The following is a 27,858-nucleotide window of genomic DNA, read 5'->3' as shown; positions in this document are numbered from 1 at the left end:
CATTGATTAAATTTATTATTGTTAATGAATGGATGAATGATATTACTGTTGAAGAAGTATCAATAAATAGATAAAGGACCATTAAAGAAATAATAAATAAACAGATAAAAAGAGAGTGAAGCATTGTTCAACTGTGAGCATTTGTGGTGAGGCAAGAATTACTATTAATAAAAATTGAAAATATTGATGCCTCTTTAGAAATGAATGTATCAAGAGTGTCACCTCTTTGGCTAAGGATCATATAGATTCATAATTAGAGTCAATTTTATTTTCTAGGTCAGTATCAAATTTAAGGTTGTTCCTTTTGTTAAGAGGTAAAATCTAAATTATGAAAAATTAATAACTACCTAAAGGACTGAACGAATATATTGTGAAAAGGAAAAATCCATTCAGACAAGGTCTCATTTTTATAAATTTATTTTATTTATTTATTTTTGGCCGCGTCGGGTCTTCGTTGCTGCGCGCCGGCTTTCTCTAGTTGCGGCGAGTGGGGGCTACTCTTCGTTGTGATGCGCAGGCTTCTCATTGCGGTGGCTTCTCTTGTTGTGGAGCACGGGCTCTAGGCGTACGGGCTTTAGTAGTTGTGGCACATGGGCTCAGTAGTTGCGGCTCGTGGGCTCTAGAGCGCAGGCTCAGTAGTTGTGGCACACAGGCTTAGTTGCTCCGTGGCACGTGGAATCTTCCCGGACTAGGGCTCAAACCCGTGTCCCCTGCATCGGCAGGAGGATTCTTAACCACTGCGCCACCAGGGAAGCCCGGTCTCATTTTTAAAACATCATCTACTCTGCTTTATATTCCTCAGAATGGACCAGTCGAGCTGATTGGAAAATTCTCTCATGGTCACGTTCTCTGGTTGTCTCCACGTCTTTGGTGTATAGAGACCAATGTGAGTAATAACGTTCATGTCTTCATTCGAAACGTTTTTTAAAAAAGTGTACTTATTGGCCATCCGTGGCCAGTGATAAATATGGGATTATTCCCAATAGTATTTATTAATCAATTTATGGTATTGTAAGAGTAATTAATGAAAGAGAGATATCAATGTGATAAATGATTCTATGGACAGAAGTAAAATAGTCAAGGTTCTTATTCTTAAATTTATCTTATTTATTTATTTATGGCTGTGTTGGGTCTTCGTTTCTGCGCGAGGGCTTTCTCTAGTTGTGGCAAGCGGGGGCCGCTCTTCATCGTGGTGCACGGGCCTTTTGCTATCGCGGCCTCTGTTGTTGCGGAGCACAGGCTCCAGATGCGCAGGCTCAGTAATTGTGGCTCACAGGCCCAGTTTCTCCGCGGCCTGTGGGATCTTTCCAGACCAGGGCTAGAACCCGTGTCCCCTGCATTGGCAGGTAGATTCTCAACCACTGCGCCACCAGGGAAGCCCCAAGGTTCTTATTCTTTGTTTTTATGTGAATCATGGGGTTTTAAAAATTAATATCAGTGGATAAGAAATTAATTAATGAGCTAATGTACAGGAGGATGAGCAAAAAGAGACTGACATGTGGATCGATGATGACCGCTGGTGGAGTATGAGTCGTGGATGATGACTACTTCATTCTGGAATCTGAGGTCCAATCAGAAAGAAATATAGTCTGTTGCCTCTGCTTGAAATCCTATAGACTGATTTCAGGAATCTAAAGGGACTCTTTTCTTGACTATTTTTTGTGAATTTTGATTCTTTTATTATAAATGGATCAATTAAAGAATCAGTGTACAAATATAAAAAAGCGAGGATGCTGAGCATGAAGCACATGCACTCTTGAGATATGGGGTAAGGCGATGGAAACTGTTAAAACGTGCTGAGAATACTGAACGCCATTACGAAAAATAAGTGGTTCGAGTGGTTCGAGTGCCTTACCTCTTTGGCTCATGCTGATAGAGACGTTCTTATTCTGAGTCCATAGCGAGTCTGATCTTATTCATTTTTTAAAGAGGAAATTTGTTGAGTATTATCCCAGATTAACATATTACTGAATGATTGACTAAATGTAAGGTGGAGTGCACAGAACCATGGAGATAATGTCTTGATCTTGTTATATCTGTTTTGCTTTGTACTTCTCAGAAAGAGGACCCTGAACTCAGGAGCTCATGGGAGCATCTCTGTGTAGGAGCATTAAGTCCAGTGTGAGTAATAATCAAAGTTCTTGTCCTGGTTTGGGTGATTTGTTCAGGGTATCCCTGTAATAATTAAAAATGTATTAAATATAAGAAAAAAGACCAACTATGGTCCAGCGATTAAATTGGAAGTGTCTGAAACATTATGTTGATTAATCTGTTTTTACAACAATGATGATTAATGGAAGAGGTATATTCAATTAGGCAATGATTCTAAAGATAAATGACAGGGATACTGAAGGCTCTTGTCCTTGCATTTTTGTAATTCACATATATTTACTTAATTTTTATTAGTAGGTTGATGAATTAATGTATAAACAACTGTAGAGGAGAATGAAGAAAAAGGGGCCCAACCCCAGATCAGTGATGATGTCTGATGACCTAGGAGTCTTATACGATGAATGCCACATGTCTGGAAGTCTGAGGTCCAGCACAAAACAAAATCTAATCTGTTTCCTCTCTCACAAATGACCCTGTGGATCGATGTTAAGAGTTTACAAGGATACTGTTCTTGTAATTTTGGATTCATGGATTTATATATTATTAATATCAATCGATCAATGATAGAGCCAATAAACAAAATACAAATAAATAAAAATGAGGATGATGCTTTGCCCACCTATGAATATACATGAGAGGCAAGAAATACTATTAATATAAACTGAGGAAACTGATGCATGTTAAGAAATAAATGGACCAACGGTGTTCCCTCTTTTCCTAAGGATCATACAGACACTGACCTCGATAAGTAATACCTAGTTTTATAGGCCTGGGTCTGTCTCAGTAGAGGATGTCAATCTTGTTTCATAGGTATATATCTCATATGTACATATATTCGGAAAAATTAATAAATACCTTTGTAAATGAAATGATGTAAACAAAGACTGATGTGGATCTTCTTTTGAAAGGTCTAGATTTTTAATCATCCGCCTCATCTTGTACTCCCCAGAAACGACACACCCAAGCTGATTCAAGCATTTTCTATGGTTTCCTCTGTGTGTTAAGAGCCTAGAGATGAATGTGAGTAAAGGTTAAGTTCTTGTGTTTAAGAAGTTTTTTTTTAAGGGTATTCACTGCACTGTTAAAAGTGTGAAATGTAATCCAAAACACCAGTCATAGAAAATGTCCATGAGAATGAAGAAACAGAGGCTCAGGCATGGACCAGTGATGACCGTTGGTGGAGTATGAGCCATGGACGATGACTACTTTGTGTCTGAAACTCTGAGGTCCAATCAAAAAGGAAATATAATCTGTTGCCTCTCTTTGAAGTGATCTTATGGAAAGATGTTAGGATCATTTTTCTAAGGATCATATTATATTTATATTTATGCTTATATATGTGTATAAATTATGGAAAATAATAAATACTTTCATGTCTGAGTAAATAAAATGAAGAAAACCAGGACCAATTCAGAGAACGTCTCAAATTTTTTTTTTTCTGCTCTGCTCTGTACTCCTCAGAATGGACGCATGCTGGTGGGTTTAAGCATCTTGCACGGTCCTGTGCTCTATAGACCAATGTGAGTAATACAGTAATTAAATTCATGTCTTTGAGAGTTTTTTTTTCTCAAGTATTCACTATGTTGTACAAGTGTGAAATATAATATCAGTCACTTAATGAATTAATCAATGAACTATGCCGATGAGAATAAAGAAATAGAGGCCCATATATGGACCAGTGATGATGACTGATATCGTATGAGTCCTGGATGATGAATACTATGTGTCTGAAACTCCGAGGTCCAGTAAAAAGAGAAGTATAATTTGTCACCTCTATTTGGCATGCTATTACTGACAAGTATTAGGAAAATAAAAGAACAATCTTCTTGGTTTGTGTTTATGAGTCTTTGATTTTATTGATACTATAAAAATTAGCCCAAAGAAATAATCAATGTACAAGTGTAAATAAGTTAAGATGAAGAGGCTGAAGCATATTCACTCTTAATATATGTGGTGAGTCAATAAAAACTATTAACATTGATCGAAAATACTGAAGTTCGTTAGGAAATGTAAGTGGCTCAAATGTCTGACCTCTTTGGTTGAGAATGATGCAGACAGTAAATAACGATCAAAGTTCTTATTATTGGTCTGTGTCAAGCTTGATGCTGGTTTCGTTTGTTAAGAATAAATGAATAAACATGACCCCAATGTACTGTTTTCCTAAGTAAGTGACCAGGTGAAAGTTGAAATGTACGTATCAGTGGAGTGTCTGTCAATCTTCTTATCATCTTCTCTGCTTTGTATTCCTCAGAATGGATGCACCTGAATTGGCTAAGCATTGACCATGATCAGGAACTCTGCTGGTTGTCCTGTGTATAAGTACATGTGGTCCATGTAAGTAATTGTCAGATTCTTCTCTTGGTTTGGGTGTTCGTTTATTCGCTGTGATAATAAATAAATGTATTCAAAGAAGGCTAGACATGGTCTATGGATAAATATAGAATTGACATGAGATGTTATGTTGCTTAATAGGTATTTGCCTCAATGAAGATGATTAATGAAAGAAGAATATTCAATGAGGCAAATGATTCTATAGATAGCTATTAAAGATATTAAGGATCTAGTAGTCCTTGAGTATTTGTGATTCACAGATATTTATTTTATTATTATTGATGAATTGATCAGTAAATATAGATCAGAATGAAGAAAGAGTCCAATCGTGGACCGATGATGATGGCTAGTGACGTATGAGTTGTATACGATGAGTACTTGTGTGTCTGAAACTCTGAGGTCCAGCACAAAGAAATCCAGCCCATTCCTCCTGTTTAAAGTGATTCTATAGACAGATGTCAGGAATATACAAAGATATTGTTCTTGATGTTTGTGTCTGTGAATTTTACAAAACCTTATTCTGAAAGAATAAATGGCAGAATAAATAAACAAATGTGTAAGTAAAAATGAAGAGGCTGAAGTATTGTTCATCTTTAAAGTGTATAGTAAAGAAAATAATACTAATATAAATTGAAATCAATATTAAATGGATCAAGTGTATTACATCTTTGACTAAGGATGGTATAGACAGTGATATGTACAGTTTCTCATCTGAGTGAGTTACAACTTTGATGCTGAATTTGTTAAGAGGAAAATAAATAAATATTACCATTAATCAATAAATACCTAAATGACTATGTATCTGGATGGTGGAGACAATGAATCAATGGAGAGAATGTCTCCATCTTTTTATTTTCTTCTCTGCTTGGTACTATTCAGAATGGATCTTCCAAGCTGATTAAGATCGTCATGTTGCTCCCGTGTCAGGAAAGAGACAAAGGTGAGTAACAGTCAAAGGTCAAAGTTCTTGTCTTGGTTTGGGTTATTTGTTTAAAGGTTTCACAGTATTATTTAAAAAAATAATAAATATAATTAAAATGAACTATGTCCAGATTTAAACATCATATGAAATATTATGTTATTTAATCAACATTGAAATTCACTGATCAAAGAGATAAAGTCTACATGGGATATGGCTCTATATACTATGCTTGGGATATGCAAATATCTTGCTCTTGGGTTTTGGAATCATGTATTCATTATATTATTATCAGTGAATTAGTCTGATTTATTTAATACAGATGCAGAAATGAATGAAGAAAAAGAGAAACATATACCGGTGATGACAACTGGTGGCATATGAGTTATAAACAATGAATACTACGTGTCTGGAACTCCGGGCTCCAACACAAAACATAATTAGTTGAATCTCTCTTTTGGAAATGATCCAGTAGACCAGCGGTCCCCAACATTTTTGGCACCAGGGACCGGTTTCGTGGAAGACAATTTTTCCACGGATGGCACGGAGGGAGATGGTTCACGCGGCAATGCGAGCGATGGAGAGCAGCGATGGGGAGCGGCAGACGAAGCTTCGCTCGCTCGCCCGCTGCTCACTTCCTGCTGTGCAGCCCGGTTCCTAACAGGCCTTGGACCAGCCCCGGTCCGCAGTCTGGGGGTTGGAGACCCCTGCAGCAGACAGATGTCAGAAATATACAAATATTGTGTTCTTATTTTGAGTTCATAGATTTAGATTTATTATTACTAATGGATTGACGGTAGAATAAAATAGAAGTAAATAGATAAAGAAGAATGTTAAGCATTGTCCAACTATGAACGTATGTGGTGAGGCAAGAAATATTACTCATAAAAATGGAAGAAGACACTGCTGCCTCCTAAGAAATAAATGAATCAAGGATGTTACCTCTGTGGCTAAGAATCACGTAGGCTGATGAATAAGAGTCAGTTTTATTTACTGGATCAATTTCAAGTTTGAGAGAGTTTCCTTTGTTAAGAGAAAAGAAAATCCATATCATGAAAAATATATAAATACCTAAATGACTGAGTAACTGGACGGTGGAAAGCAGGGATCAATGGAAATAAGGTCTCAATTATCTTTATCATCTGCTCTGCTCTGTAGGCCTCAGAATGGACACCTGAGCTGATTTAAGCATCTTCCATGGGTACCAGGTCTACGGTTGCACCCGTGTGTTAGGAGCATGCAGACCAATGTGAGTAACAGTCAAAATTCTTGTCTTATTTTAGTGTTTTTTAAAAAAGCATATTCACTGTATCATTATGAAGTATTAATGTGAAGTATAATTGCATAAGGCTAACTATAGCCCAGTGACAAATATGGAATTGATTATATAAATATGGGGTTGATTATATTGATTAATGCATATAGGAAAATCAGAATAATAAATGAGAGAGATATATTGATGTGAGAATTATCCTGTATACAGTTTAGGGCTATCAAGGCTCTTCTTGGGTTTCTGTGAATAATAGGGTTTAAAAATTATTATTAGTGAATTAATGAATTAATCAATGGACAATGTACAAACGATTGAAGAAAAGGAGGGACAATACTGGATCGATGATGACTATTGGTGTAGTCATGTATGTCGTGTATGATGAATCTGTGTCTGGAACTCTGAGGTCTGATGCAAATGGAAACTAGTCCATTGCCCTGTGTGAAGTGATCCTATAGACAGATGCCATGAATATACAAGAATCTCATTTTTGGTTTACGTTCATGCATCCTCTATTTTTATAGTCAGATCAATGAAATAATCGATAAATACATACATAAATAAAGATGAAGGTCATTAAGCATTGTCCAATTATAAAAATATATAGCAAGACAAGAAATACTATTAACATATTTTGAAAATACTTCTATTTATTAGGAAACAAATCATACAAGGTGTTACCTCTGGCTAAGGATTTTATAGGCAGTGTGAAGTAGTTAATAGGCAATGTCCATATTCTGTGTTAGTGGCAAGATCGTTATTGTTTGTTTACTTAGGAGACATTAAGTAAACATTTTCCCAAGTTGCTAATTTCCTAAATAACTCACTAAGTGAAAGGTGAAATACAAGGACCAATGTTGATTAGGTCTCAGCCTTTTAAAATCATCTCGTCTGCTCTGTACTACTCAGAATGGACCCCCTCAAGCTGGCTTAATGATTCTTCTATGATCACAAGTTCTATGGTTTAGAGCATGGTGACCAATGTGAGTAATAGTCAAAGTTATTGCCTCGGTTTGGGTTGTTTGTTTAAGGGTATTCATTGTATTATTTAAAAATGTGAAATATAATCAGTGAATGCCAACCATGGCCCCCAAATGCAATTAATATGAAGCATTATGTTTATTCATCCAAGTCAAAACATTGAGGTCAATTAATGGAAGAGATGGTTTGATGAGGGAAATAATTCTACAGACAGATGTTAGGGATTAGTCCATGCTAACCTTGGACTAACAATAAGTAAAGTTAGATGTGAAAATGAAGCAAATATGATGACTAATCTGTACATTCAACACAAGGCCGATTAACAAAAGAGATCTGGACTTTTCACTCTGTAAAAAATGATTCTACATACAGATGTTAGGGATATTAAAACTCCTTTAAAAATTTATGAGTATATGTTTCTCATTATGAATTAACGATTTATCTCTAAACAAAATTATAATTGAATGAAAAAAAGAGGATGGAGTCTGAAGTAATATTGAGGACTGGTGGCATGTGAGTCAAGGATGAGCAATGCTTACCTAGAACGCCGAAGTCCAAAGCAAAAAGAAATCTAGTCCGTTCTTCTGATATAAATGAGCCTACAAAGACTTGTTAAGGATATCCAAGGATCTTATTTTTGGGCTTTTGAGTTTCATAGATATTGATTGCTTAGTAAAAGTTAATCAATACAATAATAACTAAACAAATGTATGAGTAAATGAAGGAAAAATAGGGCCAAATCTGGAATAACTATAGAGTATGTGATAAACATCATGACCAATCTATTTCTAAGGAACCGAAGTCTATTATAAATATGTAGAGGTTTTTATATCGTGAGACCCAGAGAAAGATGTTTGTAATTGTTGATGTTTATGTTCTGGGTTATCTTTGGGTTGCAGGCATTTTTTTTTTAATTAAGAAATGGGAAAAAAAAGTTTATATAATTGAACCCCCTTACTACATTAAAGAGGGCTTAACATGAACCAGTGACAAAAATGTGTCATATGACAAGTTATGATCAAGCCCTTGGCTTCAGCGTTCCATTGGTAATCATTCCACAGTGTATACGTAAATCAAATCTTCATGTTGTACATTTTAAATATATGCAAACTATGTTTGTCAATTACTCCTAAATAAAGTTGGGAATAAAAAGTATATAGTCCCTTGATGCTTAATGATAATGAGGGGCTGGATGCAGTTACTATTAATGAATGTTATTGAATTGAGTTTGTATACAAGGGTACTGATCTTAGTATTATAAATTAATAACTAAGTTAATACCTTAATAAGATCAAAGGGGACAAAGCACCTGGCCAGTGATGAATACATGATGAAACATGATTCATCAGTTTTACTCCTGTTGTGTCCCTCTTGAGAAAAACGAATCTTAGCTCTGGCCAGTTTGAATAAGGGGGATTAGACAGATATACACAATAGGCATTTGTCTCTTGGTTTCTGGGAAGTTAAACATTTTGCATTTTCTTTACGACACGAATAGTTTGTCAGATTCTTTCACGCATTAAAGAATGGATGAATGAAAATTAAAGCTATTAATAAATAGCTACCGACAAATAAATTCAAAGAAGACCAAATATGGATATATGCTGAAGATGTGCAATGTGGCAAGTTTTATGAAGTCATCGAATTCAGTACAAGTTTTTAAAAGTTTGAGGGTTTTACATTCACTTTCACAGCTACTTATTCCATACTAGGTTTGCACCACAGTTTATAAACATTCCTCTGTGGAAAAGACCTAAGCTGTGAATTGAGTGAAGCAACCCACAGGAAAATGTCAGATACTTACGGTGTTTGGATGTGGAGTGGTTGGCGGGTCCATGGTCGTTCTTTCTTACATCTTTAAAGAATGCAGAAGTTAAATGAAAACGAGTCAAGCACGGATCCATGATGTGAATGGAATGCAGTCTGAATGTGTCTTGTGATTAATTCGTTTCTGCATCACTGAAGTTCATTTCAAAAGGAGATTTGAGATATCGGTGGGAATAAGTGTATAGCTAGATTTCAGTAATTTTCAAGCAACTAATTCTGGGGTTTAAATGGATCATGGGGACTTATTACATTATTCTAAGGGAATAAATTAAAGAATCAAAAGACGGATAGATAGGTGATAGGTAGATAGATAAAGAGAGTAAAGCTGGGTTAATTAAGAAAAAATGTTGTGAGAGAAATTTTTGTTCATATAATTCTGAAGCACAGCAGTGCATTAAGAAACCAGTAGATCAAGGGTTTTGCCTCTCTGGGATAGGTTAATAATAGAGCAGTGTTCCTGAGTGAGAACCAGAATCACCCGAAGGGCTTGTTAAACTACAGATTGCTGGTCCCACTCTCAGCATTTCTGATTCAGTAAAATTAGTGTCGGGTCCGCTAATCTGCATTCCTAACACGTTCCCAAGTTCTGCTAATGCTGCCTATCAGGAAACAACGTTTCGAGAATCACCGATAAAGTCAAATATATGTCATAATAGTGCTGTTGCTGTGTGTCAGTGATGAGTTCCAGGTTGCTCATTTTTAAAGAAATAACAAATACATTAATTAATAAACATCTAAAAGTCTAAGTAAACGAAGGGAGAAAAGCATGGTCCAATGGAGAAAATGTCTCATTCTTTTAACATCATCTTTGTACTCTACGAAATGGGTGCCCCTGAACTGATTTAAGCATGCTGAAAAGACCAAGATCTGTAGGCTGCCAGTATGTTTAGGAATGTATATTTAAAATGAGTACGTGGCTACATACATGAACAAAATCAAACAAGGTTAGGCCTATACTAAGGATGAGGAACCAAAGTTTATGATTAATTTGATTATGATTAATTTGATCACTTAGGATGATTTTAAAAACAGGTTGAGTCCATGTCATTCATTTTATAGCTCTTTAAATTTGTTTTAGGTTTTCCCTACACATTCCTTAATTGATAACGATGTAAGCTATTTTCATTATGAGGACGGAGCACATAGGATACGTAAGTACTAGTCAGTATTGTAGTGCTGATGGTGGGTTCATGCTATATATAGAAACAGTATACAAATTATATGAAGAAAAGGCCAACCATGGACCGATTCTGAACTATATTTTATGATGAAAACATCTACGAACTACTGAGGTCCATTACAAAAAAATACTAAGTGTTTACATTTGTAGGAATGAGCCCATGGATAGATTTCAGTAATCTTCAAGGATCATATTCTCAGTCTTTGGTGCTTCATGGATTTTGATTTTATTAAGTGAATAAATGAAAGAATAAACAGATATGTCAGTGTATAAAGATGAAAAGGGTGAAGCATATCAAATTATGAAAATATGTGGTGAGGTATGAATTACTATTAATATAACTTAGAACCATGAGAGTTCATTAAGTGATAAATGGATCAAGCAGGTTACACTTTGGGGTAAGGATGATATAGATAGTTATATGTATTAGTCTGTCTTCTTGCTTTGAGTCAGTCATGAGTTTGAGTAGTTTGTTTACTTTAGATAAAAAGAAGTATATCACACTATAAAATAATAAATACTTAAATATTAAGAAAATGAAACGAGAAAACCATGTATTAATGGGAAGAATGTCTCAATATTTTATTATCTGCATTGCTTATACTCAGAATGAATGAACTGAACTGATGCAAGCCTTTTGCCCTGGCTGTGAATTCTGTATTAGGAGCAAAGAGACCAATGTGAGTAATAGTCAAAGCCCTTATCTTGGTGTGGGGGGCTTGTTTAAGAATATTCGCTGTTTTGTTATAAACATGTATTAAGTATAATCTAAGAAGTTAGCCATGGCCCACTATGGGTTTCATATGTCACATACGTCCCTTAATGAACAGGTGCAAACTAAGATTGATTAATGAAAGATATAGTTGCTGAGGGAAATTATTCTATGTACAGGTGTTAGGGATACTTGAAACTCTTGTTCTTGAGTTTTTGTGCTTCATGTAAATTTATTATTATTAGGCAATTAAAAATTAAAAATCAACGAGTGTGCAAATGAACGAGGAGAAAGAGGGCAAATCCTGGACTGAGATGGGACCGCTGGTGGGGTATGAATCACGGGTGATAGATGATATGTATCTGGCTCTGAGGTACTGTCCAGAAAGAGATCTAGTCTGTGGTCTCTGTTGGAAGTGATCCTCAAGACAGACTAGGAATGCACTGAAGTCTGTTCTTGGACTTTTGTGGTTCATGAATTTTGATGGTATTATTGCTACAAAAAATCAATAACAAAATCTATACAATTACGTAAATAAAGATGAAAGGGTGAAGTACTGTCCAGTAATATGAGACAAGAAATACTATTGATTTAACTTGTAAATATGAGTATCCATTAAGATATAATTGGATCAACACTATATAAAAGTTAGTTATTAAATTCTGGAAAGTATTTTATTTAATTTTATATATTTATTTATTTACATCTTTATTGGAGTATAATTGCTTTACAGTGGTGTGTCAGTTTCTGCTTTATAACAAAGTGAATCAGTTATACATATACATATATCCCCATAACTCTTTCCTCTTGCATCTCCCTCCCTTCCACCCTCTAGGTGGTCACAAAGCACTGAGCTGATCTCCCTGTGCTATGCGGTGCTTCCCACTAGCTATCTGTTTTACATTTGGTAGTGTATATATGTCCATGCCACTCTCTCATTTTGTGCCAGCTTACCATTGCCCCCCAACCCCGTATCCTCAAGTCCATTCTCTAGAAGGTCTGTGCCTTTATTCCCGTCTTGCCCCTAGGTTCTTCATGACCATTTTGTTGTTTGTTTTTTAGATTCCATATATATGTGTTAGCATATGGTATTTGTTTTTCTCTTTCTGACTTACTTCACTCTGTATGACAGACTCTAGGTCCATTCACCTCACTACAAATAACTCAATTTCGTTTCCTTTGATGGCTGAGTAATATTCCATTGTATATGTGCCACATCTTTTTTATCCATTCATCGGATGATGGACACTTAGGTTGCTTCCATGTCCTGGCTATTGTAAATGGAGCTGCAATGAACATTTTGGTACATGACTCTTTTTGAATTATGGTTTTCTCAGGGTATATGCCCAGTAGTGGCATTGCTGGGTCATATGGTAGTTCTATTTGTAGTTTTTTAAGGAACCTCCATACTGTGCTCCATAGTGACTGTACCAATTCACATTCCCACCAGCAGTGCAAGAGGGTTCCCTTTTCTCCACACCCTCTCCAGCATTTATTGTTTGTAGATTTTTTGATGATGGCCGTTCTGACTGGTGTGAGATGATATCTCATTGAAGTTTTGATTTGCATTTCTCTAATGATTAATGATGTTGAGCATTCTTTCATGTGTTTGTTGGCAATCTGTATATCTTCTTTGGAGAAATGTCTATTTAGGTCTTCTGCCCAGTTTTGGATTGGGTTGTTTATTTTTTTGATATTGAGCTGCATGAGCTGCTTGTAAATTTTTGAGATTAATCCTTTGTCAGTTGCTTCATTTGCAAATATTTTACCACATTCTGAGGGTTGTCTTTTGTTCTTGTTTATGGTTTCCTTTGCTGTGCAAAAGCTTTTAAGTTTCATTAGGTCCCATTTGTTTATTTTTGTTTTTATTTCCATTTCTCTAGGAGTTGGGTCAAAAAGGATCTTGCTGTGATTTATGTCATAGAGTGTTCTGCCTATGTTTCCCTCTAAGAGTTTGATAGTTTCTGGCCTTACATTTAGGTCTTTAATCCATTTTGAGTTTATTTTTGTGTATGGTGTTAGGGAGTGTCCTAATTTCATTCTTTTACATGTAGTTGTCCAGTTTTCCCAGCACCACTTATTGAAGAGGCTTTCTTTTCTCCACTGTATATTCTTGCCTCCTTTATCAAAGATAAGGTGACCATGTGTGTGTGGGTTTATCTCTGGGCTTTCTTTCCTATTCCATTGATCTATATTTCTGTTTTTGTGGAAGTACCATACTGTTTTGATTACTGTAGCTTTGTAGTATAGTCTGAAGTCAGGAAGCCTGAGTACTCCAGCTCCGTTTTTCTTTCTCAAGATTGCTTTGGCTATTCAGGGTCTTTTGTGTTTCCATACAAATTGTGAAATTTTTTGTTCTAGTTCTGTGAAAAATGCCAGTGGTAGTTTGATAGGGATTGCATTGAATCTGTAGATTGCTTTGGGTAGTAGAGTCATTTTCACAATGTTGATTCTTCCAATCCAAGAACATGATATTTCTCTCCATATGTTTGTATCATCTTTAATTTCTTTCATCAGTGTCTTATAATTTTCTGCATACAGGTCTTTTGTCTCCTTAGGTAGGTTTATTCCTAGGTATTTTATTCTTTTTGTTGCAGTGGTAAATGGGAGTATTTTCTTAATTTCACTTTCAGATTTTCCATCATAGTGTATAGGAATGCAAGAGATTTCTGTGCATTAATTTTGTATCCTGCTACTTTACCAAATTCATTGATTAGCTCTAGTAGTTTTCTGGTAGCATCTTTAGGATTCTCTATGTATAGTATCATGTCATCTGCAAACAGTGACAGCTTTACTTCTTTTCTGATTTGGATTCCTTTTATTTCTTTTTCTTCTCTGATTGCTGTGGCTAAAACTTCCAAAACTATGTTGAATAACCATGGTGAGAGTGGGCAACCTTGTCTAGTTCCTCATCATCGTGCAAATGGTTTCAGTTTTTCACCATTGAGGACGATGTTGGCTGTGGGTTTGTCATATATGGCCTTTATTATGTTGAGGTAAGTTCCCTCTATGCCTAATTTCTGGAGGGTTTTTATTATAAACGTGTGTTGAATTTTGTCGAAAGCTTTCTCTGCATCAACTGAGATGATCATATGGATTTTATTCTTCAGTTTGTTAATATGGTGTATCACATTGATTGATTTGCATATATTGAAAAATCCTTGCATTCCTGGGTTAAACCCCACTTGATAATGGTGTATGATCCTTTTAATGTGCTGTTGGATTTGTTTGCTAGTATTTTGTTGAGGATTTTTGCATCTATGTTCATCAGTGATATTGGCCTGTAGTTTTCTTTCTTTGTGACATCTTTGTCTGGTTTTGGTATCAGGGTGATGGTGGCCTCGTAGAATGGGTTTGGGAGTGTTTCTCCCTCTGCTGTATTTTGTAAGAGTTTGAGAAGGATAGGTGTCAGCTCTTCTCTAAATGTTTGAAAGAATTAGCCTGTGAAGCCATCTGGTTCTGGGCTTTTGTTTGTTGGAAGATTTTTAATCACAGTTTCAATTTCAGTGCTTGTGATTGGTCTGTTCATATTTTCTATTTTTTCCTGATTCAGTCTTGGCAGGTTTTGCATTTCTAAGAATTTGTCCATTTCTTCCAGGTTGTCCATTTTATTGGCATAGAGTTGCTTGTAGTAATCTCTCATGATCTTATATTTCTGCAGTGTCAGTTGTTACTTCTCCTTTTTCATTTCTAATTCTATTGATTTGAGTCCTCTCCCTTTTTTTCTTGATGAGTCTGGCTAATGGTTTATCAATTTTGTTTATCTTCTCAAAGAACCACCTCTTAGTTTTATTGATCTTTGCTATCATTTCCTTCATTTATTTTTCATTTATTACTGATCTGGTTTTTATGATTTCTTTCCTTCTGCTAAGTTTGGGGTTTCTTTTGTTTTTCTTTCTCTAATTGTTTTAGGTATAAGGTTAGGTTGTTTATTTGAGATGTTTCTTGTTTCTTAACATAGGATTTTATTGCTATAAACTTCCTTCTTAGAACTGCTTTTGCTGCATCCAATAGGTTTTGGGTCGTCCTGTTTTCATTGTCATTTATTTCTAGGTATTTTTTGATTTCCTCTTTGATTTCTTCAGTGATCTCTTGGTTATTAAGTAGTGTATTGTTTAACCTCCATATGTTTGTACTTTTTAGAGATTTTTTCCCCTGTAATTGATATCTAGTCTCATAGTGTTGTGGTCGGAAATGGTACTTGATACAATTTCAATTTTCTTACATTTACTGAGGCTTGATTTGTGACCCAACATATGATCTATCCTGGAGAATGTTCTGTGAGCACTTGAGAAGCAAGTGTATTCTGTTGTTTCTGGATGGAATGTCCTGTAAATATCAGTTAAGTCCATCTTGTTTAATGTATCATTTAATGCTTGTGTTTCCTTATTTATTTTCATTTTGGATGATCTGTCCATTGGTGAAAGTGGGGTGTTAGAGTCCCCTGCTACGATTGTGTTACTGTCGATTTCCCCTTTAATGGGTGTTAGTATGTGCCTTATGTATTGAGGTGCTCCTATATTGGGTGCATAAATATTTACAATTGTTATATCTTCTTTTTGGATCAATTCCTTGAAAATTATGTAGTGTCCTTCTTTGTCTCTTGTAATAGTCTTTATTTTAAAGTCTGTTTTGTCTGATATGAGAATTGCTACTCCAGCTTTCTTTTGATTTCCATTTGCATGGAATATCTTTTTCCATCCTCTCACTTTCAGTCTGTATGTGTCCCTAGGTCTGAAGTGGGTCTCTTGTAGACAGCCTATATATGGGTCTTGTTTTTGTATGGATTCAGCCAGTCTATGTCTTTTCGTTGGAGCATTTAATCCATTTTCATTTAAGGTAATTATTGATATGTATATTCCTATTACCATTTTCTTAATTGTTTTGGGTTTGTTATTGTAGGTCTTTTCCTTCTCTTGTGTTTCCTGCCTAGAGAAGTTCCTTTAGCATTTGTTGTAGAGCTGGTTTGGTGGTGCTGAATTCTCTTAGCTTTTGCTTGACTGTAAAGGTTTTAATTTCTCTGTCAAATCTGAATGAGATTCTTGCTGGGTAGGGTAATCTTGGTTGTAGGTTTTTCCCCTTCATCACTTTAAATATGTCCTGCCACTCCCTTCTGGCTTGCAGAGTTTCTGCTGAAAGATCAGCTTTTAACCTTATGGGGATTACCTTGTGTGTTATTTGTTGTTTTTCCCTTGCTGCTTTTAATTTTTTTTCTTTGCATTTAATTTTTGATAGTTTGATTAATATGTGTCTTCGCGTGTTTCTCCTTGGATTTATCCTGTATGGGACTCTCTGTGCCTCCTGGACTTGATTAACTATTTCCTTTCCCATATTAGGGAAGTTTTCAAGTATAATCTCTTCAAATATTTTCTCAGTCCCTTTCTTTTTCTCTTCTTCTTCTGGGACCCCTATAATTCAAATGTTGGTGCGTTTAATGTTGTCCCAGAGGTCTCTGAGACTTTCCTCAATTCTTTTCATTATTTTTTCTTTTTTCTGCACTGTGGTAGTTATTTTCACTATTTTATCTTCCAGGTCACTTATCTGTTCTTCTGCCTCAGTTATTCTGCTATTGATCCCTTCTAGAGTATTTTTAATTTCATTTATTGTGTTGTTCATCACTGTTTCTCTGCTCTTTCATTCTTCTAGGTCCTTGTTAAACATTTCTTATATTTTCTCCATTCTATTTCCAAGATTTGGATCATCTTTACTATCATTATTCTGCATTCTTTTTCAGGTAGACTGCCTATTTCTTCTTCATTTGTTAGGTCTGGTGGGTTTTTACCTTGATCCTTCATCTGCTGTGCATTTCTCTGTATTCTCATTTTGCTTAACTTACTGTGTTTGGGGTCTTCTTTTCACAGGCTGCAGGTTCGTAGTTCCTGTTGTTTTTGGTGTCTGTCCCTAGTGGCTAAGGTTGGTTCAGTGGGTTGTGTAGGCTTCCTGGTGGAGGGGACTAGTGCCTGTGTTCTGGTGGATGAGGCTGGATCTTGTCTTTCTGGTGGGTAGGTCCATGTCTGGTGGTGTGTTTTGGGGTGTCTGTGGCCTTATTATGATTTTAGGCAGCCTCTCTGCTAATGAGTGGGGTTGTGTTCCTGTCTTGCTAGTTGTTTGGCATAGGGTGACCAGCACTGTAGCTTGCTGGTCTTTTGAGTGGAGCTGGGTCTTGGCATTGAGATGGAGATCTCTGGGAGATTTTTGCCGTTTGATATTACATGGAGCTGGAAGGTCCTTTGTGGACCAATGTCCTGAACTTGGCTCTCCCACCTCAAAGGCACAGCCCTGATGCCTGGCTGGAGCACCAAGAGCCTGTCATCCACATGACTCAGAATAAAAGGGAGAAAAAAAAAGAAAGAAAGAAGAAGATAAAAGAAAATAAAAGTTATTAAAAAATAAAAAATAATTATTAAAAAGTTTTTTAAAGTAATAAAAAAAGAAAGAAAGAAGAGAGCAACCAAACCAAATCCACCAATTATAACAAGTGCTAAAAACTATACTAAAAAAAAAAAAAAAAAGAAACGGACAGACAAAACCCTAGGACAAATGGTAAAAGCAAAGCTATACGGACAAAATCTCACACAGAAGCATACACATAGACACGTAAAGAGAAAAAGGGGAAAAAAGAAATATATATATATCGTTGCTCTCAAAGTCCATCTCCTCAGTTTGGGATGATTCGTTGTGTATTCAGGTATTCCACAGATGCAGGTACATCAAGTTGACTGTGGAGCTTTAATCCCCTGCTCCTGAGGCTGCTGGGAGAGATTTCTCTTTCTCTTCTTTGTTCGCACAGCTCCTGGGGTTCAGCTTTGGATTTGGCCCCGCCTCTGCGTGTAGGTCACCTGAGGGCATCTGTTCTTCGCTCAGACAGGACGGGGTTAAAGGAGCCGCTGATTCGGGGGCTCTGGCTCACTCAGGCCAGACGGAGGGAGGGGCACGGAGTGCGGGGCGAGCCTGCGGCGGCAGAGGCCGCTGTAATGTTGCGCCAGCCTGAGGCGCGCTGTGCGTTCTCCCGGGGAAGTTGTCCCTGGATCCCAGGACTCTGGCGGTGGCGGGCTGCACAGGCTCCCCGGAAGGGGGGTGTGGACAGTGACCTGTGGTCGCACACAGGCTTCTTGGTGGTGGCAGCAGCAGCCTTAGCATCTCCTGCCCGTCTCTGGGGTCTGCGCTGTTAGCCACGGCTCACACCCGTCTCTGGAGCTCCTTTAAGCAGCGCTCTTAATCCCCTCTCCTCGCGCACCAGGAAACAAAGAGGGAAGAAAAAGTCTCTTGCCTCTTCGGCAGGTCCAGACTTTTCCCCGGACTCCCTCCCGGCCAGCTGTGACGCACTAACCTCACAGGCTGTGTTCACGCCGCCAACCCCAGTCCTCTCCCTGCGCTCCGACCGAAGCCCGAGCCTCAGCTCCCAGCCCCGCCCGCCCTGGCGGGTGAGCAGACAAGCCTCTCGGGCTGGTGAGTGTTGGTCGGCACGGATCCTCTGTGCGGGAATCTCTCCACTTTGCACTCCGCACGCCTGTGGCTGCGCTCTCCTCCGCGGTCCCGAAGCTCCCCCTCCGCCACCCGCTGTCTCTGCCCGAGAAGGGGCTTCTAGTGTGTGGAAACCTTTCCTCCTTCACGGCTCCCTCCCCGAGGTGCAGGTCCTGTCTCTATTCTTTTGTCTCTGTTTTTTCTTTTCTCTTTTGCCCTACCCAGGTACGTGGGGAGTTTCTTGCCTTTTTGGAGGTCTGAGGTCTTCCACCAGCATTCAGTAGGTGTTCTGTAGCAGTTGTTCCACGTGTAGATGTATTTCTGATGTATTTGTGGGGAGGAAGGTGATCTCCACGTCTTACTCTTCCACCATCTTGAAGCTCCTCTCTCTGGCAAGTATTTTAGTAGCAATTGACCTATCTTGAATTTTCATGAATAATTTTTTCACTTATACCAAACACTGAGCCTTCATTTTACTTGGCCTTGTCATATTTTTGTTTTATGTAATAAATTTACTTGAGTTGTATTAAAAAAATAAAAGAAATAATTGGATAAAGGGTATTACATCTTTGGCTAACTATCACATAGCCAGGGATAGTATATAGTCAATGTTACTGTTCTGGATCAGTAGTCAGTTCAATGTTGTTCTCTTCTTTTAGGAGATGAGACAAAGAATTATTAACATCAATTAGTAAATATTTAAATGCCTAATAAAATGAAATGTGGACAGCAATGATCAATAATGCTTCAATCTTTTTATCATCTGCTATGCTTTGTACTCCTCAGGGTGGGTACTGGATGCTGTTCAAGGTTCTGCCATGATCCCTGTGATCAAAAAATTTACGTTTGCATTTACATGTGCGGACCAGCGTAAGTAATAATTAAATTTCTTGTTGAGGTGACTAATGGCATTCACTATCGGGTACTTCCCTGGTGGTCCAGCGGTTAAGACTCCGTGCTTCCACTGCAGGGGGCGAGGGTTCAATCCCTCGTTGGGGAACTAAGATCCCATATGTTGTGCCAGAAAATAAATATCTATGAAATATAGTGACAGAAGACCAACCATAGCCTGATAGTGAAGCTGGTGTTGACATGAAGCATGATGTTGATTAATTGATATATTAAACATTGAGGTCAAATAGAGAAAGAGATCTAGTCTCTGTGGGAAATAATTCTATAGACAGATCTTAGGAATTTTCAATAAACTTCTTAGGTTTTTGTGATTTACGTGAATTTATTTTGCTATTATTTGTGAATGATTGAGTTAAACAAAAGATGAAGAATAAGGGTAAATTATGGACCAATGATGATGACTGGCGCATATGAGTCATATACAGTGAATATTACGTGTCGGGAGCTCTGAGGTCCAACTTAAAAAGAATCTAGTACGTTCACCCTGTTTGACATGTTCCATTGACATTTGTCACATATATGCAAGGATCTTTTTCTTGAACTTGTGGCCATAGACTTAAAAAATATTGTTATAAAAGAATCAATAGCAGAGTAAGGTTGATGTTTGATTAAGAGAAAAATAAATAAATATTACTATAAATTAATAAATACCTAAATTACTATGTATATGAATGGTAGAAAGTATGGATTAATGGTGTGAATGTCTCAATCTTTTTATTACCTTCTCTGCTTGGTACTCTTCAGAACAGATACTGGAGCTGATTTCAACTTCCACTATGATCAAGGTTACTGTACTGTCTCTGTCAGGAAAGAGACAAAGGTAGGTAATGGTCAAAGATCTTGTTTTGGTTTGGGTCTTTGTTTAAGGGTGTTCATGGTATTATTAAAAATTCTTAAATCAAAAAGTTAACTATTGTCAATGATAAATATGTATGAAACATGTTGATTAATCAATAATGTGTAACACTGAGATTGAATAACAGAAGAGATATGATCCATGTGGGAAATGCTTGTATAGACAGACTGTAGAATCTTGCTCTTGGTTTTTTTTGTGTGTGAATTATATACTTATTTTATTATTATCAAAGAATTAATAATTATTAATAGTTTAATCAATACAAACACCAATGAAGAAAATGACACCCTAATATGGAATAACATGACATTGATGACTACTGGTGACATATGAGTAGTGGATGATGAAAATAAGTGTCTGAAATGCTGAGATCCAATACACAACATAATGTGTTCGATCCTTCTTTTGGAAATGATCATATAGACAACTGTCAGAAATATACAAAGGTCATGTTCTTATATTAGATTCATAGATTTAATGGATCATAGATAGAACCATTAGAGAAAGATAAAAGTGAAAATGAAGCATTATTCAATCATGAACATATGTAGTGAGGCAAGATATATTATTAATAAATATTGAAAACAGTGAAGCCCTTTAAGAAATAAATGGATCAAGGGTGTTACTTCTTTGGCTAAGGATCATGTAGACATAGATAATTAACAGTCAGTTTCATTATTCTGGATGAGTTGCAAGGTTGAGGTTGTTCTCTTTGTTAATAGAGAAAATGTGTATATATAATGAATACCTAAAAAATTGGAGTAAGTGATGTGGAAAGGAAGGACCAATGTAAATAAGGTCCTAACTTTTTTTTTTTTTTAATAAACTGTTCTGCTCTATACTCCTCAGAGTGAACACCCTTGAGGGATTTAACCATCTTCCATGATCACAAGCTCTTTTGTTGCATCTATACATTAGAAGCATGGAGACCACTGTCAGTCAAAGTTCTCGTGTTGGTTTGGGTGGTTTGCTTAAGAGTAGTTACTGTATGATTAGTGTGAATTAATGAATTAATAAACAATTTAGAAATGAACAAAGAGAAATTGAGCCAATCCTGGACCAATGATGATGACTGATGATTTGAATCAAGGATGATAAATAATATGTGTCTGAAACTCTGAGGTGCAGCAAAAAGAAATCTGATGCATTAACTCTGTTTGTAAAGATCCTATAGATAAAAGTCAGGAATATACAAGGATCTTGTTTATTCTTTGTGTTCATTCATGCATTTTCACTTTACTGTTATCATTGGAGAAATGAAATAATCAAAAACCAAATATGTAAATAAATAAAGCTGAATGGGTGAATCCTTATCCAATTATAAAAATATGTGGTCATGCAAGAAATACTGTTAATAAATTTGAAAACAGTGAAGTCCAAAGAGAAACAAGTGGTGCATAACTGTTAAATCTTTGGCTAAGAATAATACAGACAATAATAAGATTATTTACTGTAATCAGTAAGTTTACTTACTGTAAGTCACTGCTCATTTTCTGTGTCAGGGACAAGTTTTAAGTTCACTTTTTTAAGAGAAAATGAAATAAACATACTCCAAATTAACGATTGTCTAAGTCACTAAAAATGAAATGCAGAAGCAAGGATCAATGGAGATTAGTTCTCAATATTTTATTATCTGCTCTGACCTGTACTTCTCAGAATGGATGCCCGTGAGCTGATTTAAGCATCTTCCATGGACAGGAGCCCTATGGTTGCATCTGTGTTAGGAGGATGGAGAACAATGTGAGTAGTAGTCAATGTTCTTGTCTTGAATTGAGCCGTATTTTTTTTTAATTATTACTTTAAAAGGTATTATTTAAAAAATTAAATATAAAAAGAAAGTCCAAGCATGCTAATGTCAAATACCATTGATACAAAACAATATGATTAATCCATATATGAAACACTGAGTTCAGTTAATGAAAGAGTTGGGTTTCAGGGGAAATGATTGTATAGATAAATGTTAGGGATATTCAAGACTCTTACACATAATTTTTTGTGTGATTTATTTATTTATTTATTTGGCTTTGTTGGGTCTTCGTTGCTGCGCACGGGCTTTCTCTGGTTGCGGCGAGTGGGAGCTACTCTTCATTGTGGTGCGCAGGCTTCTCGTTGCAGTGGCTTCTCTTGTTGCGGAGAATGGGCTCTAGACATGCGGCTTCAGTAGTTGTGGCAAGTGGGCCCTAGAGAGCACAGGCTTCAGTAGTTGCAGCACATGGGCTCAGTAGTTGTGGCATGAGGGCTCTAGGGTGTGCGGGCTCAGTAGTTGTGACTTGCAGGCTCTAGAGCGCAGGCTCAGTAGTTGTGGTGCATGGGCTTTGTTGCTCTGGACCAGGGATTGAACCCGTGTCCCCTGCATCGGCAGGTGGTCTCTCAACCACTGGGCCACCAGGGAAGTCCCTGATTTATGTTTATTTAAATAATAGGGAATTAATTAATAAACAAATGTAGAGGACAGTAGAGAAAACTGCCTCTCCTGGACCGTTGGCCATGACTTGAGTCATAGGAGTCATATATGGTGAATACCATGTGTCTGTAACCCTGATTCCACACAACGCAAAATCTAGCCTATCTTCTGTTATAAATGACCCCATGGGTCGATGTTAGGAATATACAAACATTATATTCCTATTCTGGGTTAATAGATTTAGACATATTATTAATAATAAATCAGCAATCTAGCCATTAAAAAATGTAAAAAAACACATAAAAAGAAGAAGGCAAAGCATTGTTCACTAGGAACATATGTGGTCAGGCAAGAAATATTATTAATTAAATAGAAAACATTCATGCCCTTTAAGCAATAAACGAATAAGTGTTTTGCCCTTTTGCTGAAAGGATCATACAGACACTGATAAGTAAGAGTCAACATTGTTGATCTGGGTCAGTCTCAAGTTTAAGGCTTTCTTTTCTTAAGAGAAAAAATACTATGTTATGAAAAATTAATGAATGCCTAAATGAGTAAATGAAATGTGGGTAACAAGGATCAATGGAGATAAGTCTGAAATTTTTTATCATCTTTTCTGCTCTGTACTCCTTAGAATGGGAGCACTTCAGCTGGTTGAAGGATTCTTCTATGGTCCTGAGAGCTCTGGTTGCATTCACGTGTTAAGACTGTGGAGACCATGTGAGTAATAGACAAATTTTGGCCTTAGTTTCAATATTTTATTTAAAGCTATTGACTGTATTATTGCAAGTTGTGAAATATAATCAATGAAATCCAAATAGCCCAGAGTGAAATATGGGATTAATATGAAGTATTATATTGATTCATTCATAAAATGAAAAATGAGAGTAATTAATGAAAGATGTTGACACAAGAATGATTCTAAATATATATTAGAGATTTCTAAGCTCTTTGGTGGTTCCAATGAATAACAATTTTTAAAATTATAATTACTGAATTATGAATTGAACAATAAGTAATATAGAAATGAATGAGTAAAAAGAGGTATGGTATTGGATCAATGATGACTATTGGTGGCGTATGAGTCGTGTACAATGAATACGTTCTGGAACTCTGAGGTCCGATGCAAAAGAAATGTCTTTTTTCTCTTCATGCATTTTCACTTTTTATTATAATTGAAGCAATGAAAGAATCAATAAACAAACATGTGGACAAATGGAGAGAAAGTCTCAATCTTTATCACCTTCTGTTTAGTACTTTTCAGAATAGAAGCTCAGAGTGATTTCAGCCTCTATTGTGATCAAGGTTATCATTTTCAGGTTGGTATAGGACAGAGACCCAGGTGAGTAATGACCAGTGTTCCTCTCTTGGTTTGGGTAATTTACTTAAGTGTTTTCATTGTATTCTAAAAAGTAATAAATCTAATCAACAGGTTAATAATGGCCCATTGATAAATATGACCTGAAACCTTATACTGATTAATTGATATTGTAGGGACTTCCCTGGTGGCGCAGTGGTTGGGAGTCCGCCTGTCAATGCAGGGGACACGGGTTCCAGCCCTTGTCCGGGAAGATCCTACATGCTGCAGAGCAACTAAGCCCGTGTGCCACAACTACTGAGCTGTGCTCAAGAGCCCACGAGCCACAAGTACTGAGCCTGTGTGCCTACAGCCTGTGCTCCGCAACAAGAGAAGCCACCACAATGAGAAGCCCGCACACCACAACGAAGAGTAGCCCCTACTTGTCACAACTAGAGAAAGCCTGAGCGCAGCAACAAAGACCCAACGCAGCCAAAAATAAATAAATAAATTTATTTTAAAAAATTGATATTGTATAACATTGATATTCATTAATGAAAGAGTTGTAAGCTATTTTGGTAATGATTAGAGAGAAGTTAGGGATATTCGAGTGTCTTGTTCTTTGGCTTTTGTTAATCATATATTTATTTTATTACTATCAATGAAGTAATGATTTAATTGATACAAATATATAAATGAATGGACTAAAATTGGGCTTAAATGAACCAATGATGAGGATTGGTAGAGGTTGAGGCACAGACAATGAATAATAAGTATCTGGACCCCTGAGGTCCAAGACAATACATACTCTATTTTCATGTTTATTTGATCCTATGGACAGATGTTAGGAATGTATAATTTTCAAGTTCTTCGATTAAGTTTTAAAATTATTACTAGATCAATGAGAGCACTATTAAAGTTACATAAATAATAGATTACAAAGAAAAGATAAATTATGTTCTCATTATGAACATCTATGATGAGACAAGAAATATTAATAAAAATTTCCAGCACTGATGATCATTATGAAATAGATGGATCAAGGGTGTCATCACTTTTTCCAGATACCAGATAGACTTGAACAATTAGGGGTCAATTTTATTGTTCTGAGTCAGTCTTAAGTATGAGCTTGTTCTTTCTGTTAAGAGAAAACAATTTCTACATTAAGAAAAAGTTATAAATTCCTAAATGACTGTAAGGTAGATAGCTAGTGGGAAGCAGCCTCATAGCACAGGGAGATCAGCTCGGTGCTTTGTGACCGCCTGGAGGGGTGGGATAGGGAGGGTGGGAGGGAGGGAGACGCAAGCGGGAAGAGATATGGGGACATATGTATATATATAACTGATTCATTTTGTTGTGAAGCTGAAACTAACATACCATTGTAAAGCAATTATACTCCAATAAAGATGTTTAAAAAAAAAAAAAAAGAAATGTACAATGCAAGAGTCAATGGAGATAAATTTTCTTTTTTTCTCATTGACTGTGCTTCATATTTTTCAAAATGGACACATTCGCGCTGATGAAGCATTATTCCATGGTGATGCACCTTATGATTACATCTCTGTATTAGAAGCACAGAGACAAATGTGAGTAATAGTCAAATTTCTCGTCTTAGTTTCAGTGATTTTTTTCCCCCTGTGTATTCAGTGTATTACTTGAAACTTCCATATAGAGTAACAGAAGGCCAGTGTAGCTCAGTGATAAATATAGGCCTTCATTAAACATTAATTGATTAATGCATAGATGTATAATAGCATATAATTTAAAAAGAGGTACGTTGCTGTGAGAATGATCTATTTACAGTTAGCGATATCACGACTCTTCTTGGGTTTTGTGACTAATAATTTTAAAATTATTATGAGTGACTTACTGAATTAGTCAATAAACAAATAGAAATGAACAAAGAAAAGAGTAAAAAGTATTAAATTAATCAAAAACTTACTCATAATTCAATGATAAATATAAGAAATATTCTTTTGAATAATTGATAATGGGCAGGATTGAGGTAGAAAATTGGAAGAGATGGACCCTTAATGGGAAATGATTCTGTAAACTGAGGTTAGGGGTATTGAAGGGTGTTATTCTTGAAATATTTAGTGAACCATATATTATTTTATTATTCTTCCATATAGAAATGATGGAAGAAAAGAGACTCAGGGATGGAACAGTGATGATGATTGTGACGGGAAGAGTCCTGAATGATGAAAACATGTCTGAAACTCTGAGGTCCAACCCAGACCGTAAGTAGTCTCTTCCTTCTGGTGAAACTGTTTCTATAGAGAGATGACAGGAATATAAATAGGTCACATTTTTGTATGGATTTCATAGACAGATTTGTTATTATTAATAGATCTATAATGAGCCATTTAGCAAATATAGATGAACATAAGGAAAAACAGGGTGAAGCGAGACAAAAGATACTGTTAATAAATATTGAAAACACTGATGCCCATTAAATAAATGGGTGAGGGTCACCTGTTTGGCCAAGGTTAGATAGAAAGACATGCATAAGCAAGAGTCAGTTTAATTGTTCTGCTTCATACAAAAGACTGAGATTTTCTTTTAACAAGGTAAAAAATTTAGAGAGAAAAAGTAATAAAAACATAAATACTGAGTAACAGAAATGCCGAAAACAAAGATAGTGGTGATTAGGTCTGAATATTTTTATCATCTTCTGTGTTGCGTACACCTCAGAGTGAAGTCACTAGACGTGATTTAGAATCGTCCATGGATATGAGCTATGGGTTTGCCTCTGTGAAATAGGAGATGGAGATTACTGTGAGTCATAGTAGAAGTTCTTTCCTCTATGGTTTTATCAAAATAATTCAATATATTTAATAAGAAATGAGGAATATAAGTAAAGAAGGAGACTGCATCTCAGTGTTGAGTATGGATATAAAACCCACTATATGGTTTAATACATATATAGAAAACGATGTATTAAAGAGAGATATATATTTAAGTAATAATTATTCTATATAGATGAAGGCTTTTTGTATTTTTTTCTTGAATTGTACTGCTAAAAATAATTAGTGAATTTTTTATTTAATCAAAAAAAAGATGTGTATATAGAAAAAGGACCAATGTTGGATCGATGATGATTTCTGTTCATCAGTATGAGTGATATAAAGTGAATACTTGTCTGGAATTTTGAGGTCCGATATTACATTAATCTATTCCATTCTCAACTCAAGAAGGCATCCTATAGGCAGGAATAAATGAGGAGCTTACTTTGGTCTTGTGTTCATATTTTTCATTCTATTATTAAAATAGGAAAATGGGAGAATCTATAAATACATATGTAATTAAAAATAAAGGTGAATGATCTGTATACCTTCTTGGGAGAAATGTCTATTTAGATCTTATGCCCATTTTTTGATTGGGTTGTTGTTATTTATTATTTTTTAAATTAATATGTATTGGAGCATGGTTGCTTTACAATGTTGTGTTAGCTTCCACTGCACAACAAAATGAATCAGAGCTGCATGAGCTGTTTGTATATTTTGGGGACTAATCCCTTGTTAATTGCTTGGTTGCAAATATTTTCCCCCATTCTGAGGGTTTTCTTTTCGTTTTGTTAATGGTTTCCTTTG

At 36.2% G+C, this 27,858-nt stretch overlaps 1 long non-coding RNA gene, 14 other non-coding genes and 1 pseudogene across 15 annotated transcripts; all 16 read left to right on the top strand.

Moving 5' to 3' along the window:
• Positions 1–1,499: 1,499 nt before the first annotated feature.
• On the top strand, positions 1,500–1,572 carry LOC137207771 (small nucleolar RNA SNORD113/SNORD114 family). The gene has a single exon (XR_010935242.1). It is a non-coding gene; the product is annotated as a small nucleolar RNA SNORD113/SNORD114 family (small nucleolar RNA).
• Positions 1,573–2,468: 896 nt separating this feature from the next.
• LOC137207801 (small nucleolar RNA SNORD113/SNORD114 family) lies at positions 2,469–2,543 on the top strand. Its single transcript, XR_010935257.1, has one exon. It is a non-coding gene; the product is annotated as a small nucleolar RNA SNORD113/SNORD114 family (small nucleolar RNA).
• Positions 2,544–3,269: 726 nt separating this feature from the next.
• LOC137207731 (small nucleolar RNA SNORD113/SNORD114 family) lies at positions 3,270–3,344 on the top strand. The gene has a single exon (XR_010935228.1). It is a non-coding gene; the product is annotated as a small nucleolar RNA SNORD113/SNORD114 family (small nucleolar RNA).
• Positions 3,345–3,783: 439 nt separating this feature from the next.
• On the top strand, positions 3,784–3,858 carry LOC137207757 (small nucleolar RNA SNORD113/SNORD114 family). The gene has a single exon (XR_010935237.1). It is a non-coding gene; the product is annotated as a small nucleolar RNA SNORD113/SNORD114 family (small nucleolar RNA).
• Positions 3,859–4,772: 914 nt separating this feature from the next.
• Positions 4,773–4,848, top strand: LOC137207768 (small nucleolar RNA SNORD113/SNORD114 family). Its single transcript, XR_010935241.1, has one exon. It is a non-coding gene; the product is annotated as a small nucleolar RNA SNORD113/SNORD114 family (small nucleolar RNA).
• Positions 4,849–5,715: 867 nt separating this feature from the next.
• On the top strand, positions 5,716–5,790 carry LOC137207804 (small nucleolar RNA SNORD113/SNORD114 family). The gene has a single exon (XR_010935262.1). It is a non-coding gene; the product is annotated as a small nucleolar RNA SNORD113/SNORD114 family (small nucleolar RNA).
• A 1,179-nt stretch (positions 5,791–6,969) lies between these two features.
• LOC137207826 (small nucleolar RNA SNORD113/SNORD114 family) lies at positions 6,970–7,044 on the top strand. The gene has a single exon (XR_010935302.1). It is a non-coding gene; the product is annotated as a small nucleolar RNA SNORD113/SNORD114 family (small nucleolar RNA).
• Positions 7,045–19,577: 12,533 nt separating this feature from the next.
• Positions 19,578–24,794, top strand: LOC137218540 (uncharacterized). Its single transcript, XR_010940735.1, has 5 exons — positions 19,578–19,666; positions 20,453–20,528; positions 22,221–22,304; positions 23,603–23,688; positions 24,223–24,794. It is a non-coding gene; the product is annotated as an uncharacterized lncRNA (long non-coding RNA).
• Positions 20,093–20,166, top strand: LOC137207781 (small nucleolar RNA SNORD113/SNORD114 family). Its single transcript, XR_010935247.1, has one exon. It is a non-coding gene; the product is annotated as a small nucleolar RNA SNORD113/SNORD114 family (small nucleolar RNA).
• LOC137207889 (small nucleolar RNA SNORD113/SNORD114 family) lies at positions 20,868–20,940 on the top strand. Its single transcript, XR_010935363.1, has one exon. It is a non-coding gene; the product is annotated as a small nucleolar RNA SNORD113/SNORD114 family (small nucleolar RNA).
• Positions 21,620–21,692, top strand: LOC137207854 (small nucleolar RNA SNORD113/SNORD114 family). The gene has a single exon (XR_010935334.1). It is a non-coding gene; the product is annotated as a small nucleolar RNA SNORD113/SNORD114 family (small nucleolar RNA).
• LOC137207949 (small nucleolar RNA SNORD113/SNORD114 family) lies at positions 23,039–23,112 on the top strand. Its single transcript, XR_010935386.1, has one exon. It is a non-coding gene; the product is annotated as a small nucleolar RNA SNORD113/SNORD114 family (small nucleolar RNA).
• On the top strand, positions 24,022–24,092 carry LOC137207739 (small nucleolar RNA SNORD113/SNORD114 family; annotated as a pseudogene).
• A 192-nt stretch (positions 24,795–24,986) lies between the features above and the next one.
• LOC137207857 (small nucleolar RNA SNORD113/SNORD114 family) lies at positions 24,987–25,061 on the top strand. The gene has a single exon (XR_010935335.1). It is a non-coding gene; the product is annotated as a small nucleolar RNA SNORD113/SNORD114 family (small nucleolar RNA).
• A 1,364-nt stretch (positions 25,062–26,425) lies between these two features.
• LOC137207881 (small nucleolar RNA SNORD113/SNORD114 family) lies at positions 26,426–26,497 on the top strand. The gene has a single exon (XR_010935354.1). It is a non-coding gene; the product is annotated as a small nucleolar RNA SNORD113/SNORD114 family (small nucleolar RNA).
• Positions 26,498–27,352: 855 nt separating this feature from the next.
• On the top strand, positions 27,353–27,426 carry LOC137207893 (small nucleolar RNA SNORD113/SNORD114 family). The gene has a single exon (XR_010935366.1). It is a non-coding gene; the product is annotated as a small nucleolar RNA SNORD113/SNORD114 family (small nucleolar RNA).
• The last annotated feature ends 432 nt before the right edge of the window (positions 27,427–27,858 follow it).

This window comes from Pseudorca crassidens, chromosome 1 (genome assembly GCF_039906515.1).
Source record: "Pseudorca crassidens isolate mPseCra1 chromosome 1, mPseCra1.hap1, whole genome shotgun sequence".
Classification (NCBI taxonomy): Eukaryota; Metazoa; Chordata; class Mammalia; order Artiodactyla; family Delphinidae; genus Pseudorca; species Pseudorca crassidens.
Note: the sequence above shows the minus strand (reverse complement) of the source record. Positions and strands in the feature narration are given on the sequence as shown.